Raw genomic sequence first — 15440 nt, forward strand, 5'->3', positions numbered from 1 at the left:
CTGGTCGGGAAAGAAGTAAATCTGCCACCAGAGATGGAGACCCCACTTCTCTGGGAATGGGGAGAGAAGCCTTTATTTAACAAAGGTCTTTTTGTATACACTTTTGTAAAAGGAACACAGTAGGTCTAGTTGTCCTGGGAACAGGAGGAGACAGAGGACAAAGGTAAGGCTCGCCCCAGGGCTGGGAGAGGGGAAGAGAGATCCACTAGGAGGTCCCACCCTCTCTTCTCCACACCGGAACATTTAGTCTGTCTCCCAAACTCTGCTCTGAAGCAGCTGCTGTGTATGGGCAGAGAGCTGGGCTCTGTGCCAGGAGGTAAAAAGTCCAGATAAGACAGAGTTTCTGCCCTCATTGGGCTTACTTCAAATAGGGGAGAGAAAGCAGGGTGAAAAGAGCTCTGCCTTTGGAGTCAGAAGACTTGGCCTCAAGCTCTTGGCCTAATTCTTTGTAGTTTCATGGCTGGGGCAATATAATATCACTCTTCAAATCTGTTTCCTCATTTAGTTGTTGTTCAATTGTGTCTGACTCTTTGTGACCCCATTGGGAGGGTCTCTTGGCAAAGATAATGGAGCAGTTTGCTATTTGCTTCTCCAGCTCATTTGACAGATGAGGAAACCGAGGCAAACAGGGTTAAGTGACTTGCTCAGGGTCACACAGCTAGTAAATGTCTGAGGGCATAGCTGAGCTCAGGAAGATGAGTCTTTCTCACTCCAGGCCCAGCAGTATATCCACTGTGCCACCCTGCTGCCTTTCCCCATCTATAGGATGGGTATGAAGACATCTGCAATTTGGGTTGTTGTGAGGAAGGCACTTTGCAAACCTTTGTGTGCTATAGAATGGGAGATGATGCTGTTAGGGCGATAATACAAATTAACCCATAACTGTAATTTTCAGCAGTGCACATGCCTCAGTTTCCTCATGTTGAAAATAAGGCAGTTGGTCTGAATGGCTTGCATTGTCCCTTCCAGCCCCAAGGTCTATGGTCCTGTGATTATCCTCTGAGAGCATTTGAGAGACACGAACAAGCACGGCTTACTTTTGGCCAGGGGATCAAGGAAGGCATCTTGGAGGAACTGCCATTCGAACTGGGTCTTCCAGGACAAGTAGGGATTCAGCAGATGAAAAAGGGAAAAAAGAACAGAAGAAATGCCCCAGGTGTTTTCAGGGGGAACAAGACAAACTGAACAGCAATACCAGATCCTAGATCTACAGCAGGGAGGACCTGAGAAGTCAGGGCTTCCAGTCTCCTCATTTTGCATATGAAGAAACTGAAGCAGAATCATCCAAGACACCTACACTATGTGGAGCCACGTGCAAAGGGGATCTTTAAGGAACGTAAAAATACTAGACCATTTGGGCTAAGAACCCTAGGAGGGCACAGTGAGTTTTGTGATAGGTCAGAGTAGGAACAATTCCTGTTGAGTGGGGTTCACAGGGTCATAACTTTTGGATTAGAAGGGACCTTAGAGGCCACAGAGTCTAAGTCCCTCATTTTATGGATGAAGAAACAAGTCCATATGGGGGAAGTGACTTGTCCAGTATCACCCATGTGATGTGCATCCGTGTGGGATTTGAACTCAGAGCCTCCCAATTCAACTTTCTTTCTACTCTACTATGCTAGTTGTTGGGAAAGGCTTCCCATAGGAGGTGGGTCTTGAGTAAGACCTTGGAGAAGTAGAAAGGAGGGAAGGTGTTCTTAACAGGACCAGCCTGCCTGATGGGATGTTGGAGAAGCTGGTCAGGCCTCCAATGCCAGGCTGTGAAACCTGGACTTGATCTGGTGGGTAGTAGGGACTTAGTGAAGTTTCTTGAGCCCAGGGTGACATGCTCACTCATACCCCTGTCACTGCTCCAGCACCGGGGCCATCATAGTTATCACCAAGGCTGTGCACTGCTTTGCTGTCTCTCCCCTCTACCTGATTGGGCAAAGAGGTGGTCCAAGCTAAGGGACTGGGCCTTTAGATACTTGTTTTTCAGTTTGAACCACAAAATTGACCCTCCCCCCTCTAGTCCAGGCATGTGCCTCAGTCATTGTGGGGGGAGGGGAAGTTCTTCCCTCAGAACTGAGCATGTATTGGGGGGTAGATAGAGCATGAGATTTGGAGCTGGCTTGAATTCCACCTCTGCCACATGCTAGCTGGGTGACCCTGGGTGAGCCCCTTCCTCCAGCTGGGCCTCAATTACCTCATCTATAAAAGGAGGGGATTAGACTGGATGATCTCAAAGGTCTCTTCCACTCTAAATCCTTTGATCTTGCAGGGAGAACACAGCTAGGTGAGGGGGTGGACACAGGGATGCAGGGAGGCTGGCCTCTGGGTGCCTTGGGGGTTCTAATCCCCTCCTCTGCTTTGAGGATAAGCTCCCCTGATCTCCTGATGCCTCTCTCTCCCTGGGCAGATGTTCTCCCTTAAATCTGCTCAGGATTGGAGGGAGTAGGAAATTTAGAGGAAACTTTGTAGAACTATAGTTGTCCCCTACTAGGGCCTGTTCCCACAGGTAGACCAGAAAGCCCTTTTTGTTCTGTCCCTGATACCCACATCTTAGAGGCAGAGTGGTACAGGAGACCCCCAGGAAGTCAAGAACCCTGGATTCAGGCCTCTCCCTCCTGCGGGACCTCTGAGCCTCCCACAAAACCAGAGGAAGGTAATCCCTGCCCTGCTTTCCAGGCTTCACTGAGGATCAAGTGGGATAATGAATGGGATAGCCCTTTAGAAATGGTTGATTGCTGTACAGATGGGACTGCAATACCTCCACAAAAGCTCACAGCTCTGGCTGGGGAAATAGTTCCAGACTGAAGGGAAACCTTCAAGAGACTTGGATGAGGGGATTAAAATGTTCAAACTCACAGTCCAGCAAAGGCCTCCCCCTTTGAAATAAAAGAATCTAAGCTCACAGCATGAACTCCAGAGAACCCCTACAGAGACAGGGGAAGTTATTTTGCCTAGGCCCCATGGGGAAATGAGGTATCACATGCCTGCAGCTCCCCCGCTCCCCACTTCTGCAGGGAGGGGATGCCTGGCCAGGGACCCAGGCGCCCAGGCCTTGGGAGAGCCCAGTTCTCAGGCAATCACCCCCTTGACCCTGGGATCCCCCGGAGATGGGCCAAATATTTGGACAGCCGGACTCCTGGCAGAGAAGAAAGCCAGGATTTGGGCTAGGGGTGCCCTGGAGGGTTTGTCCCCTTCACAGACCTGGATGGGGTGGGGAACAAAGGCAAGAGGTCAAGGGGGCCTGTGAGGGAAGGAGGAAGGTCTCAACTTGGTGTGGGGGGGGGAAGAAGGAGGCCTTCCAGGATGATCAGGAGCCAGAGAGGGAACAAGTGAGCCAGGCTCAAAGAGAAAAAAACAAACAGCCTCGACTGGTTGGACCCACACAGGTTCCTCTTAGAGGCTAAGCAGCATTCCCACCACCCAACATTAATTAACCACCTAATTACAGCCTGAGCTAGGATGGGCTCCAAGACGCAGCATGGCCACAGGGGAAAGAGCACCCTGGAGTTGAGTCAGAAGCTCATGGGATCATGGATTTAAGCTGGAAAGGTTATCCAGTTCAACCCCCTCATTTTCTTAGATGAAGACCCAGCTTGGAATCCCAGCTCGGCTCCTTCCCATGTACACAAACTTGACCTTGGAGAAGTGGATTAGCCTCTTTGGGCATCAGTTCCCTGATCCAGCAAACAAGGGGGCAGCCCCAGACGACCTCTCGGGCCTTTTCCAGTTCTAAATCACATGAACACAGTTCCCACTCTGACCCCAGCTCTTTTTCCAGTCCTTGGTTTCTCTAACTTTAAAATGGGGATATCATCCCCTGTTCTGCCTACTTTGTAGGCTACAACAGATGAGTCATGCTGCGCAGATTAGGGGGAGGGGGTTTGATAGAGAGCTCATCACCATAACATCTGACATTAATATGCAATCAGCAGGACAGAAACGTGAAACCCAAGTTCCCAGAGATTCCTGGGGCTTGGGGGAGCCAGGCTAGAGAGGAAAAAGAGTTGATCCTGGTGCTGGCATATTGTGGAAGGAATTCCTCTTTAAGAATGGGTTATACTAGTTAATGCCAAAGATGCCTACCAACTTCTGTGAGTCTGGGGTCCCTTAGCTCTTGTCTCCTCTCGTCTCTTCTCTGATAGCCCAGAACACAGGGATGCTAGAAGCAGATGAGATCTTAGAATAGAGACCAGAGAATGTCAAAATTAGAAGGGCAATCTCCCAGACTGAATCCTATAATCCAATCTTTTTATTTCAAACAGGAAAGAGACTTGGTCAAGGTCACACAGTGAGTCAGCAGCTAAGCCAAGAAGAAAACCTAATCTTCTGCCTCACAGGGTTTTCTCAGTTTCACCCTTATGGAGTCTACAGTCTGGCTTTCAAAGCCTCTCCATGGAGGCCCCACCCCAGTCTCTTTATTATTCTTTATTCATTCATTCATTTATATATTTATTATTCTTTACCCCCAAATAAAGATCCCAGATCCCACAAAGGCAGACCTCCTGTCTGGCCTCACTCTTTCCCTTTGGAATGGCTTTTCTCCTTCGTAGTTGGATCCCTTTCCTGCATTTTCAAATATCATCTAGTAACTGATTACCCACAGCAAGACACAGCGAAATGAGTGTAGGTATATGTAGATCCTACAATATCCAGACCTCCAGCTTTCTTTCCCAACACAGGGGAGAACAGTAGTTCAAGACTGAGAAGCAATCTGGTGTATTAAAGGATCATGGATCTACATGGAGCTGGAAGAGACTTTAGAGGTCATCTAGTCTGACTCTTATTCTACAGTTGAGGAAATTGAGGCCCTCAGAGGGGAAGGGATTGCAACTAGTAAGAGGGAGATTCAGGATCTGAACCCAGATCTCCATGATGTGGAGAAGTGACATTGTTTCACGAGAAAAAAACCTGAATTTGGAGTACAGGTTTTAATCTTGGCTCTGCCAAGGACACCGTGTTGACCCTAAGCATGTCACTTCCCCTCTGGGTCTCAGTTTCCTCATCTGTAAAATGAGGAGGCTAAACTAGATGACCTGGAAGGTGCTTTCACCTCTAGATCTAGGATCCTCTGACATCAAGCCCAATGCTATTTCTACCTCAGCAAGCTCCTCTTCAGGTAGGAGCCATTTGGGGGCACTTCTGTCCCCTCTGCTTGGCCTCCTTTCCTCCTCTGCCCTGGATGCTTGTCTCTTCTCCCCCCAAACTATGCATCATTCAGCTCCCCAAATGATTCACACCTGCTGACACTGACGTAATTTCCAGTTTTATCCCAGCCTCCCTGAGGTTGTCACCTCTGCCTTCTGTCTGCAGTGCTTTTCCTCACCTCCCATTGTCCCTGACCCGGATTCTTGATATGGAAGCTGGGAGAGACTCTGTCCAGCCTTCCATCCTCCTCCCCATCCCCATCCAAGTCACCTCCTCTGGGAAACCTTCCCCCTAATGTTTCACCCCAGCCCAGCTCACCTTCACACTGAGTCCTCTTCCTGAGCCAAAGCAGCAGAATATATTTTCCCTCCATCAGTTTTGTCTTGTACTCTCACCATTCAGTATGTGGGACTGACCTCCTTAGCCAAATTAAGAACTCCTTGTGGATAGGGACTAGGCCTGTCTCCTCTTTCTTCCCCAGCCTGGGAACTTGCCGAGATCAGGACCTCAGTCTGGGTCTCTGTTTCTCTCAGACTAGGAAGAGGTCTGGATCTATTCCTCCTCAGTTTTCCCTACTTCTTAGGCAAATACAGGTCTGAGCAAATGGAGGAGGGATGGAAGGGCTCCAGGATCAATGATTCATTCATCTGACCAAATTCAGTGAACATTTATTCAGTACCTTCTATGTGGAAAGCATTGATTTTCTCAACTTTCAGGCTTCAAAGTTACTCCCACCCTAATGGAACATAAGAAAGCAATGGGGAAAGAGGAGAGAAGTGTTCATAGTAGTGTGTGTGTGTGTGTGTGTGTGTGTGTGTGTGTGTGTGTGTGTGTGTGTGTGTGTGTGTGTGTGTGTGTGTGTGGAAACACCACTGATTCATTTACCAGTTATTTACCACCTACTGTATATAGAACACTATTCTGGCTACTAGAGATATAAGGTTTGAATGAGATCTATTACCAATGAATTTCACTATTTAGCAAGCGAATAAGATACCATATGTATGTGTATATATCTATATCAACATTCTCTCTCTCTCTCTCTCTCACCATTATATACTAAGCACATTAGAGAGCTGCAAACCAAATCACTATCTGAAATTTGGAGGTGAAGGAGGACTCTTACGGGACCAGGGTGGGGATCAAGGAAGACTTTCTCTATGGAGGCTACAAGTACAGATACCTGGGTTTTGGGCTCTATTAGACTGTTGGGGCACCCCTTTTCTCTGTGCCTATAACAGAGCTAGAAGTTCTTAAGACAAGTGATGGATCTCTGGAGCAAACTCAGAGCTTGGAACTGGATCTAGGAAAAACACTTAAGTCTTTTCCTAGGCCCAGAATCAAGAGGGTGGTATTGGGGTTTCAGGGGCCTGGGTTTGGGGTCAAGAAGGAGTACGTTTGGCAGAAGCAGGTCTGCACCTTTGGGACCAAAGAAGGCTGGACTAGGTTTCTGGATACCCGTCCCTTGCCCTGTCTGGATCCTGTTCCAACCCTTCCCTTAAAAAACCCCAAAACAATTACTACTACAAACCTGTCCCCCCAACCCCAAATCTGCTTCCTGGTGTGTGCTCCTTTGGCACTTCCCTTGCCCCAGAGCTAAGATCAGGCTGACAGTTTGTGGGGTACAGGGGGCAAGAGGGCATGACTCAGAGAAGGCCCTGCTCCCCTGGACCCCAGGGTAAACAAACGCACGCAGTACTCTGGACCAATACAAGGGGAGGTGGGTCGGCCTCATGCAAATCTACCGCCCCGCCCACAAACCCCCTCCCCCACATGCGCCCAGACGCTCAGTTACAAGAATAAAGTGGGAGACCCGGCGTTTGAGGAATGCGCGCTGGGCGCAGGCAGGACCGCATGCGCTCGGTGCCCAGGCCATCCGACCCTGTGCAAAGAGCCCAGCGTGAAGCACACGGTGTGCCCGGACAGCCCCGGGGGGCAGGCGCGGTGTAAATTTATCCCTCCGCCTGTCGCCCTCACCGCTTGGGCAGGCCTCTGGCCGCAGGCCCCAGCCCGGTGGAGCACCCCCAAAACCCGGCTCCTGGCCAACGCCGGTCTCCCTGCCCTGCCACGGGGACGCGTCCGCCCGCACGTCCAGCGAGGGCCCCCTGGACAACGCGCCGTTGTGTGGGCAGGGGGGCGTGCTCACACCGAGCCACTGGCACCACGCGGCACACTCTCCCAGACTTCCACGGAGAGCGGCACGCGCTCCGACACGGCCGGCCTGCCACGCACTCATCCACACTGGCACACGCACTCAGACACGCGGGGACGCGGACACACTCACAGACGCAGATCCCCACGCCGCCGCCTCCGGCTCGGGCCGGCCCCTCTCCAGCCCAGCCAGGTCTCTCGACCTCCCCAGACCCGGAGCTCCCACGGGGGGTCAGGACATCGCTTAGGCTGGGGAGGGGGCGCCCTCCTCGGAGTCCCCGGGGACTGGGAGTGGGGAGGGGCGAGGACACATCGAAAGTTGAACGAAGGGAATGAAACATTTGGGGGAATGGGTACCCCGACTCTCCTGTCCGCCCCCTCCCACCCCCCACCTCGGGATCTCCAGACTTGGCCCGATCCTCCCCCAAGCTTCTGCAAGTGCCCACCCCGAAGTGGAAGTCGCTGTGCTTGGGGGGAGGGGACGGAGGGGAATGGAGGGGGGGCATCCCTGCCCTGTACCTGCGGCTCCCGGGATCACGCGGGCCGGACGGGAGAAGAGCTATAGGCTGCGGGGATCAGAGGCTCCGGGGTTCGCTCCCGGTCCGCTCCGCGATCTGGCGCTGTCCGCTCTGATCCCAGACTACACAGTGTGCTGTCAGGCAGCGACGATGAAGGGCGGCCGGCCCCGCCCCCGGGCCCGCTTGTCTCCGCCCCAGGGGGTGGGCCCAACGAGGGGGCCAGGGTCCAGAGCGGGCGCAGGGGCCCGAACTGGGCAGTGGGGAAAGCGAGAGGCCCTCGTTAACTTGCTGGAACAGGAGCTGTCCCAAGCAACAGCGGCCTCCCCAGAAAGAACTCAGTCTGATGTGACAGGGCCAGGGAGAGACATGACCCAGAATACCAAGGGATCTGCGAGGCCGGCCTTACCTAAGGAGAGTGGGAGCCCCTGGAATGGGCCTTGGGAGACCTGGGCTACAGTCCTGCCTCAGCAAACTGCAAGCGTGACCCTGGGAGACCACTTGTCCCTCTGTGAGACTCAATTTCCAACTCCGTCAAAATAAGGAAATTGGAATAGATGGTCTCCCTTCCTATCTACCGCTGGAAAACCTCCTCAAAGGGATCTAATTGTATTCCTCCTCTCTGCTCCAGTCCATCTGTGTCTTTCAGGATCTCTTCTCTTTTCTCCTATATGGACACCCAGCGCCCTCCCCTCCTCTTCCCTCTCCTCTCCTCTTCCTTCTTCTTCTTCTCCTTTTCCTTCTCCTTCTCTTCCTTCTCCTCCTCCTCCTCCTTCTTCTTCTCTCTCAATATCTCTCACACTCTCTCTTCCTCCCCCTCCTCTCTCTTTCTTTTTCAAATGAATGTGTTAAGCTCAGTTTTATTAAAGAAATAAGAAATTTGGAAGAGGATCAGGAGACAGCCATGATCTCCTCAAGCAAAGCATCCAACACTACAATTAGAACAAATGTCAGATAAGGGGCACCTTAGAGATCCTCCAATCCAACTCTCATTTTGCAAAGGAGGAAACTGAGGCCCAAAGGAAAGGAGCATGATCTAGGTTACCCAGGTGACAGCATATGGTAGAAGAATCTTGCTAGAATCTAGGGCTCTTTCCAATGTGCCATACAACCTTCCCAGTGGCTTCACATCACAGCATAGGTCACCTCCTCACTCTGTGCTTGCTCTGGGCACATGATGCTCCTGTCAGAACCTGCATCCTACTTTCAGCCCTGCTGACCTAAGATATTCAGAACCCCCTCAGAGACTTGTAGCAGGGATTTATGGGGGAGAGTGGGACAGAGGGAAGAAGGGTCTGAGAGTAAAAGCTCCATTACAGGCTAGATAAGTGAATGAATGAATGAATGAGTGAGTGAGTGAGTGAGTGAGTGAGTGAAAAAAGATTTAGTAAGCACTTACTATGTATCAAGCACTGTGCTAAACACTGAGGATATAACCAGAAAAGTAGACAGTCTTTGATCTCAAAGAGTTCACATTCCAACTGAGAAAAACCACACAAGAGCAAGGTTTGCTTGTAGGGCAAATGGACAAATCTGATGATCTTTAGGGTGCAGGAGCAGGGTGGATTGTGAATTTGGACAGGTCATGTAGATTCTTCAGACTTCCTCAGCTTTCCTCATCTGTAAAATGGGAATGATACCTGTCCTGCCTCCTTCACAGAGCTCTTGTGAGGATTTGATTAGAGAGTGGATGGGGCAGCTCTTTGAAGAATGTAAAATGCTACAATATGTAAAATACCTTTTTTGTTGGTGTTATGATACTAATGTCCTAGGTCAAAGGATAGGTGCATTCTGTTGCTTACAGTTGGATTTGACTCTCTGGGACCCCATTTGGGGTTTTCTTGTCAAAAATACTAGAGTGGTTTGCTATTTCTTTCTCCTGTTCATTTTATAGAAGAGAAAACTGAGGCAAATAGGGTGAGTGACTTGCCCAGGGTCACACAGCTAGCAAGGGTCTGAGGTCAGATTTGAACTCAGGAAGAGGAGTCTTGCTGACTCAGGACCCATGCTCCATGCACTATGGTGCCACCTAGCTGCCCTGGATGCATTTTAGGGACCATATCTACTTTTTAGACTAGGGGGACCCTGAAATTGGGCATGTTCAGTTTGTTCCTCTTTCTTCTCCAGTTTGATGACTGTGGCTCCCTCTTTCCCTGGGGTGTCTGAGCCTCAGTCCATCCATCTTGGAGGCCAGAAGATGGACCTTGATTGAATTAACCTCCTCCTACTCTGTTTCCACTCCCTGGGGCTCTCTTAGCCTCAATCCATCCATCTTGGAGGCCAGAAGATGGACCTTGACTGAATTAACCTCCTCCTACTCTGTTTCCACTCCCTGGGGCTCTCTTCTGTCTCCATCACCAGGCACTCTAGCCTGAGGCTCACCATCTGCTCCCCATCAGCTGCAGAAGATTTAGGAGGTCAAAAGTCAAGAAGGACTCTTGGCTTCTCTTGCCAAATTCCATCTTCCACTAGCTCACTGCATGACCTTATAGAACTGGGAGATGCCTTAGAGAAAGTTAAGTGTAGTCTCTCCCCCATTTTACAGGTAGAGAAACAGGCTCATAGAGGTTAAGTGATTTGACCAAGGTTACAAAGCTAGCCATCAGCAGGGCCAGACTTTGGTCCTAGGACTTCCACTCCAAATATAACGATCTTACCACTACGTCACACCGTCACTTACCCTCTCTGGGCCTCAGATGGGGAAATGTCTGTCTATTCCCCTTCTCTTTTTAAAAAATATATATATTTTATTTTATTTTTCAATTATGTGTAAAAACAATTTTTAACATTAGGAATTTTGAGTTTCACATTTTCTCCCTCCCTCCTTAATTCCCATGCTCTCAAGGATTGATAGGCCACAATATATAAAATGTTTAGATATAGCTAGGAATCTGAGTCACAATTTAAACAGGGAAAGTGTGATATAAGGAGGGGATGGTGAGGGGAGGAGCCTGGATAATTCTAATCTGAAAAGTGGTTTTAATTTTTTTTTCATTTTTTCATTAAAGTCTTATTTTAGGCAACTGTTTTTTCTCAACCTCCCTGCTCTGTGGGAAAAAGTTCATTGGAAACTGGGTACTTTCTCTTCTGTTTCCTAGAAAAAATGAAAACTCTCAATTCAGTCCTGAACTAAGGACAACATAACAAATATTTGAAGAAGCGGTTGGCACGTGAATTTACAATCAGGAGACCTGGATTCCCGGTCAGACTTTCGGGTTGTGTGACTACTAGTTGGTAAATCATTTCCCTTCTCGGTACTTCAGTTTCCTCATCTGTCAAATGGAAATAATCATACTTATACCATGTGCTTCATACTGAGGTCTGAGGAAAGTGCTTTGGAAACAGTAAAAGAGCAGAGAAATGGCAGCTAGTATTGCGCAGAAGAGGACTTGTTCTGTACAACTGGAGGTGGGCGGTGGGACCGCGAACCACTTAGTCAGTTTACCAAGCAAGCACCAATTAAGTCGTCTAATTGCATACCTACTGTGTGCTAAGCAATGGGGACGAAACAACAAAGAATAAATAGCAGTTCCCCTCAAGGGCCTTACATTCTGGGGCAAACAACATATGCACTGAGGGAAATATGAAATACATTAAAGTCATTTTTAGGGAGCCCCTTCTCAGTGGAGGTGGCCCTTGGGCTGAGCTAAGAGCCTTGGGCAGGAAGTTGCAAAGAGGCTGATTTCCGCTCAAGATAATGGGTACAGTATTCTAACAATGAGAATTATGCCCAGAGTGAAATAGGTTGCCTAGGAAAGGAGTGAGTTCCTCATCCTTGGAGGTGTGCAAGCAGAAGCCAGATGACCACTTGTGGAGGGTGTTATAATGGAGAATCCCATTTAGGTCCAAGCTGGACTAGATTCCCACTGAGGTCCCTTACAGTCTGAGCTTCTGAATGGTTTTAGGGGTCTGTGTAGGTGTTGGCTCCGGCTTAGAATCCTATGCTTCCTCCTTCATGCTCCTGTAGCCAAGGTACCTAGAGAATGGTTTGTCCCTCCTCTCTGCCCTCTTCTTTCCCCACCAGACAGAATTTGATCCCAAACATCAGGAAATCTAAAACTGATTTCTATTGGTTTAGGAAGGTGTTATTTGATCAGCACCTGTTGCCTTGGGAGAAAATGAAAGTTGAGATGGGAAAGAGATTTTTGATCTGATTTGGTCTGCCTCTGACTGATGATACCATATGTTTGATTTCCCTGAGTTGACCGGAAACTGTTTGACCTGGGAAAATCCCATCAGCTTTTTTGGGCCCCGTCTATAAAATGAGGGTCTTTAAGGCATGGAATTTATGGGAGTTGGGGAGAAGCACAGGAAGAACACGGAAGCCTACGATGAAATACTTCCTACAAATGGAATCATTTCTGGCCCAATATATCTTACACTAGAGAGCAGTAAGGGGTGGGGGAGGCAAAGCAGAGGCCAAGCTGAGGCCCAAGGCCCCGTGTGGAGGCAGCTGTTGTTGGCCTCTGCTGGGATGTTGTTGAACCCTTGGGATGAGGGCCAAATCAAACCTCCCACATCACACACCACAAAGTGCCCTGGCCACCACCTGCAGAGCCTCCCAGTTTCAAATGCCAAAGGTCGGGTACCACAGTTGGGCTCCAGCTGATTGGCTGGGACCTGCTAAAAACACCCTGTACCCTCCCCCAGCCTGAAGGAGGGTTTCTGGAATAATAATGAGGGTGTGGCTACTGTGGCCTTGACTGTATTGGGGTTGGGGGGTTAAAAGGAGCCTTTATCTATTGTTCTTTCTCCAGGAGGGATCAAAAAGCCTCAAGCCGCTACACTGGGCTCCTACATTAGAAAGGCCTGGGTCAAATTTGCCTTAGACACTAGCTGTGAGACCAAGAGCAAGTCTCTTAACCTTCTGTGCCTCAGTTTCCTCAACAGCAAAATGGGGTAGAGGGTTAGACTGTTTTCCAGCTCCAAATCTGTGATCCTACTTGGTACCTTGTGACTTTTGACTATGTGATCCTGTCTTGGCCTCAGTTCCTCATTTATAAAATGGTCCCTTCCAGCTCTATGTTTATGGTCCTATGATGGGCGGACCACCTAGAAAAGAGCAGGAAAGAAAACAACAACCTGCTCCAAAGGGTTTGAGTCTTTATCATCACCAGTCTCCATCACACCTGATGGAATTCTGTAAGTCTTAGTAAATAGTTGTCCTGAACTGTCATGGCCTGAGTGATGTATCTTTCAGCAATCAATTAGGCTAGCCCTCGATATATATATATATATACGTCATCTCTGATGGCATGGCCAAGATGAAAAATCTTTCTGCCTGGGGAGAAAAAAAATTAAATTAAAATAAAATTTAAAAAATATTGGTTTCTACTTGTTTTGGAGAAAAGACATTCCCAAGAGGTAGCCTGGTGTGATCTTTAACTGAGGCAGCAGGGCCCAAAAGGTGAGCCCCAGATGTCAGAAATGTTTCTGTCTGAGCTACCAGGCTGGAATAAGTGGGTTATCACAGGGTTTCCCTTTCCTTGCACTGACCCAACTATGGTGAGTGATACGTTGGTACTGAGGAAGGTGATCAACTCAGAGAACATAGGAGAATCTCCTGATCTGCAAGGAATACATTCTAAGAAAGTCTCTCCTCACAAATAAGGCAATGGAATAAAAACATCCCATACCTGTGGTAGGTAGAAATGAGCCCTCAATTAGGAACCAAGCTAAGAGTATTGACAAGAGCCTGGCTCCCACAAGAGGGTCTCTTCCTGATTGTGTCAGAAGAACTGAAAGGTCTTGGGAATAGGGAGGCTGTGAGCAGAGGTGGGGGATTATGATATTAGCCAGGAAGGGCCATTTTCTATAGTGTTAAAGGGTAACTCTTTCCCTGGAGCATCGTCAGGGATTAAGGGGAGGAATCTTCTGTGAAGACAGAGCCTTCAAGAATGCAGGATCTGAAAACTTCTGCACAAACAAAATTAATGCACCAGGAGAAAAATAGAAGAGGTCAAATGGGGGGGGAAATCATTGTATCACATTTCTTAGATAATGATCTGATATTCGAGATATGCAGACAATGAACAGAAATATATAAGGTCTTTACCTTATGATGAGAATGATCTACAAGCAGTTCCCAAAAGAAAAATTATATTAAAACTGTATGAAGGAATATCTGAAATCAATAATATTAATAAGAGAAATGAACATTAAAATGACCCTGAGGTTTTACCTCATGCCCAGAAAACTGGCAAAGCTGAAAAATGATGAGAAAAGTCCAAGTGGGAAAATAGAGTTAAAGTGATTGCCTTGGTCCCAGAACTTATAAACAGCAGAGTCCATGCATCTATGCTCTAGTGCCATCTCTTACCCATTCCCCTGTCCTTGTGGTCCCACTGTTGGAAGGAAGGAGTTAATATCTAGCCAATGTGTTCTCCATCCCAGAATTCTTCCTAGACCAAGATGAAGTGAGAGAAATCCCAGCTTTAGCTCACATAGCACAGGAAGGGGTTTTTTTTGGTACTTGGATGCACACATTGTCGCACCACCCCACCCCCACCCCTAGACTTAGTGGCAAAGCTGTCCTTCCTATGAGGAAGGGATATTGACCTGTTTAGCTGATAGCCATCCCCCTTGCCCTAGGATTTACCCTCATGCTGAGCTTTTTGGTAGATGTAGAGCCCTAAAGGGATCTTGGACTGATCTTAACTGCTAGGGTAAACTGGATGAAGGCAGACAGAGGCACTCTGTCCTAAGTCTCTTCTTATTATAACCTTTAAAGCCTTCCTAACAACTAGATGGATTGAGCTGCCTTAGGAGGTAGTGAGCTTCCCATCACTGGTGGTTTTGAACTGAAGGCTAGGTGACCACAAAATAGGAATGTTGTAGAGGGAGCTCCTGTTAGGATCCAGGTTGGATGAGATGCCTTTTCAGGTCCCTTCAAATTCTAACAGCCCGTGATTCAGTTTCCTCTTTGCCATCTTCCTGTTCTGCTGGTACTCCTGAGCCACTGAAGACAGAGAAAGACATAAAAATTGTACAAACTGGCTTCACTCTAAATTTATTTTAGCTGTGTAGTAAAACCATGAACTGAGCCAAGTGAGAGGAGAAGGATTCTTTTTTCCTCTGCTTACTTACCTTGAACTCCAACTTGAAGAAAAGAGTCTGGGGGTGTTTATCCATATCCTCTACCGTGTCAGTTTTAAGTGCTGGAGGTGACCTTCAGGGAACCAGAGTCTGACCTAAGGTAACCTTAGAGCCAGGATTTTGGGTGGGGCTGTGCAGTAGCCAGCTTGGCATGGGAGCCCTGGAAAACCAGGGAATCTGGGACTTGAGCCCCAGGGGGGCATTTTTGGATTTGGTACTGGGACTGTCTGTGTCGAAACTGAGCTAAGCTATTCCCTTCCCCTCCCCAGAGCTTGAGGTGGTATAGGAGGGGAGAGGGATGATGCCTCTCAAGTTTTAAGCAGTATATTTGTGTGTTTGTGGTTATACTGTTTGGAAGTACACTCCTACTTGTCTTCTGCTCAACTCTAAGGAAGAACCATGTGCCTGGACTACCTCAATTTCATCACTAGTCGGTTGCCCTCAATGCTCTCAGTCTACTCAATTGACTTTTTCAAAAGTTAACCTCTTAATTGCTGACTCTCAGTTGTTATCCCTTGTGACCTTTTGTCAATATTTGAACAT

The 15440-nt window shown here is 48.4% G+C and overlaps 1 protein-coding gene across 1 annotated transcript in view; it reads right to left on the reverse strand.

Moving 5' to 3' along the window:
- Positions 1-7956, reverse strand: part of SLC38A3 (solute carrier family 38 member 3) — a 29727-nt gene extending 21771 nt beyond the window's left edge. Inside the window, exon 1 of the mRNA XM_072650665.1 lies at positions 7807-7956. The gene's annotated coding sequence lies outside the window, so the exon portion shown is untranslated. The remainder of the gene's footprint in view (positions 1-7806) is intronic.
- Between the last annotated feature and the right edge of the window lie 7484 nt (positions 7957-15440).

This window comes from Notamacropus eugenii, chromosome 1, assembly GCF_028372415.1.
Source record: "Notamacropus eugenii isolate mMacEug1 chromosome 1, mMacEug1.pri_v2, whole genome shotgun sequence".
Taxonomy (NCBI): Eukaryota; Metazoa; Chordata; class Mammalia; order Diprotodontia; family Macropodidae; genus Notamacropus; species Notamacropus eugenii.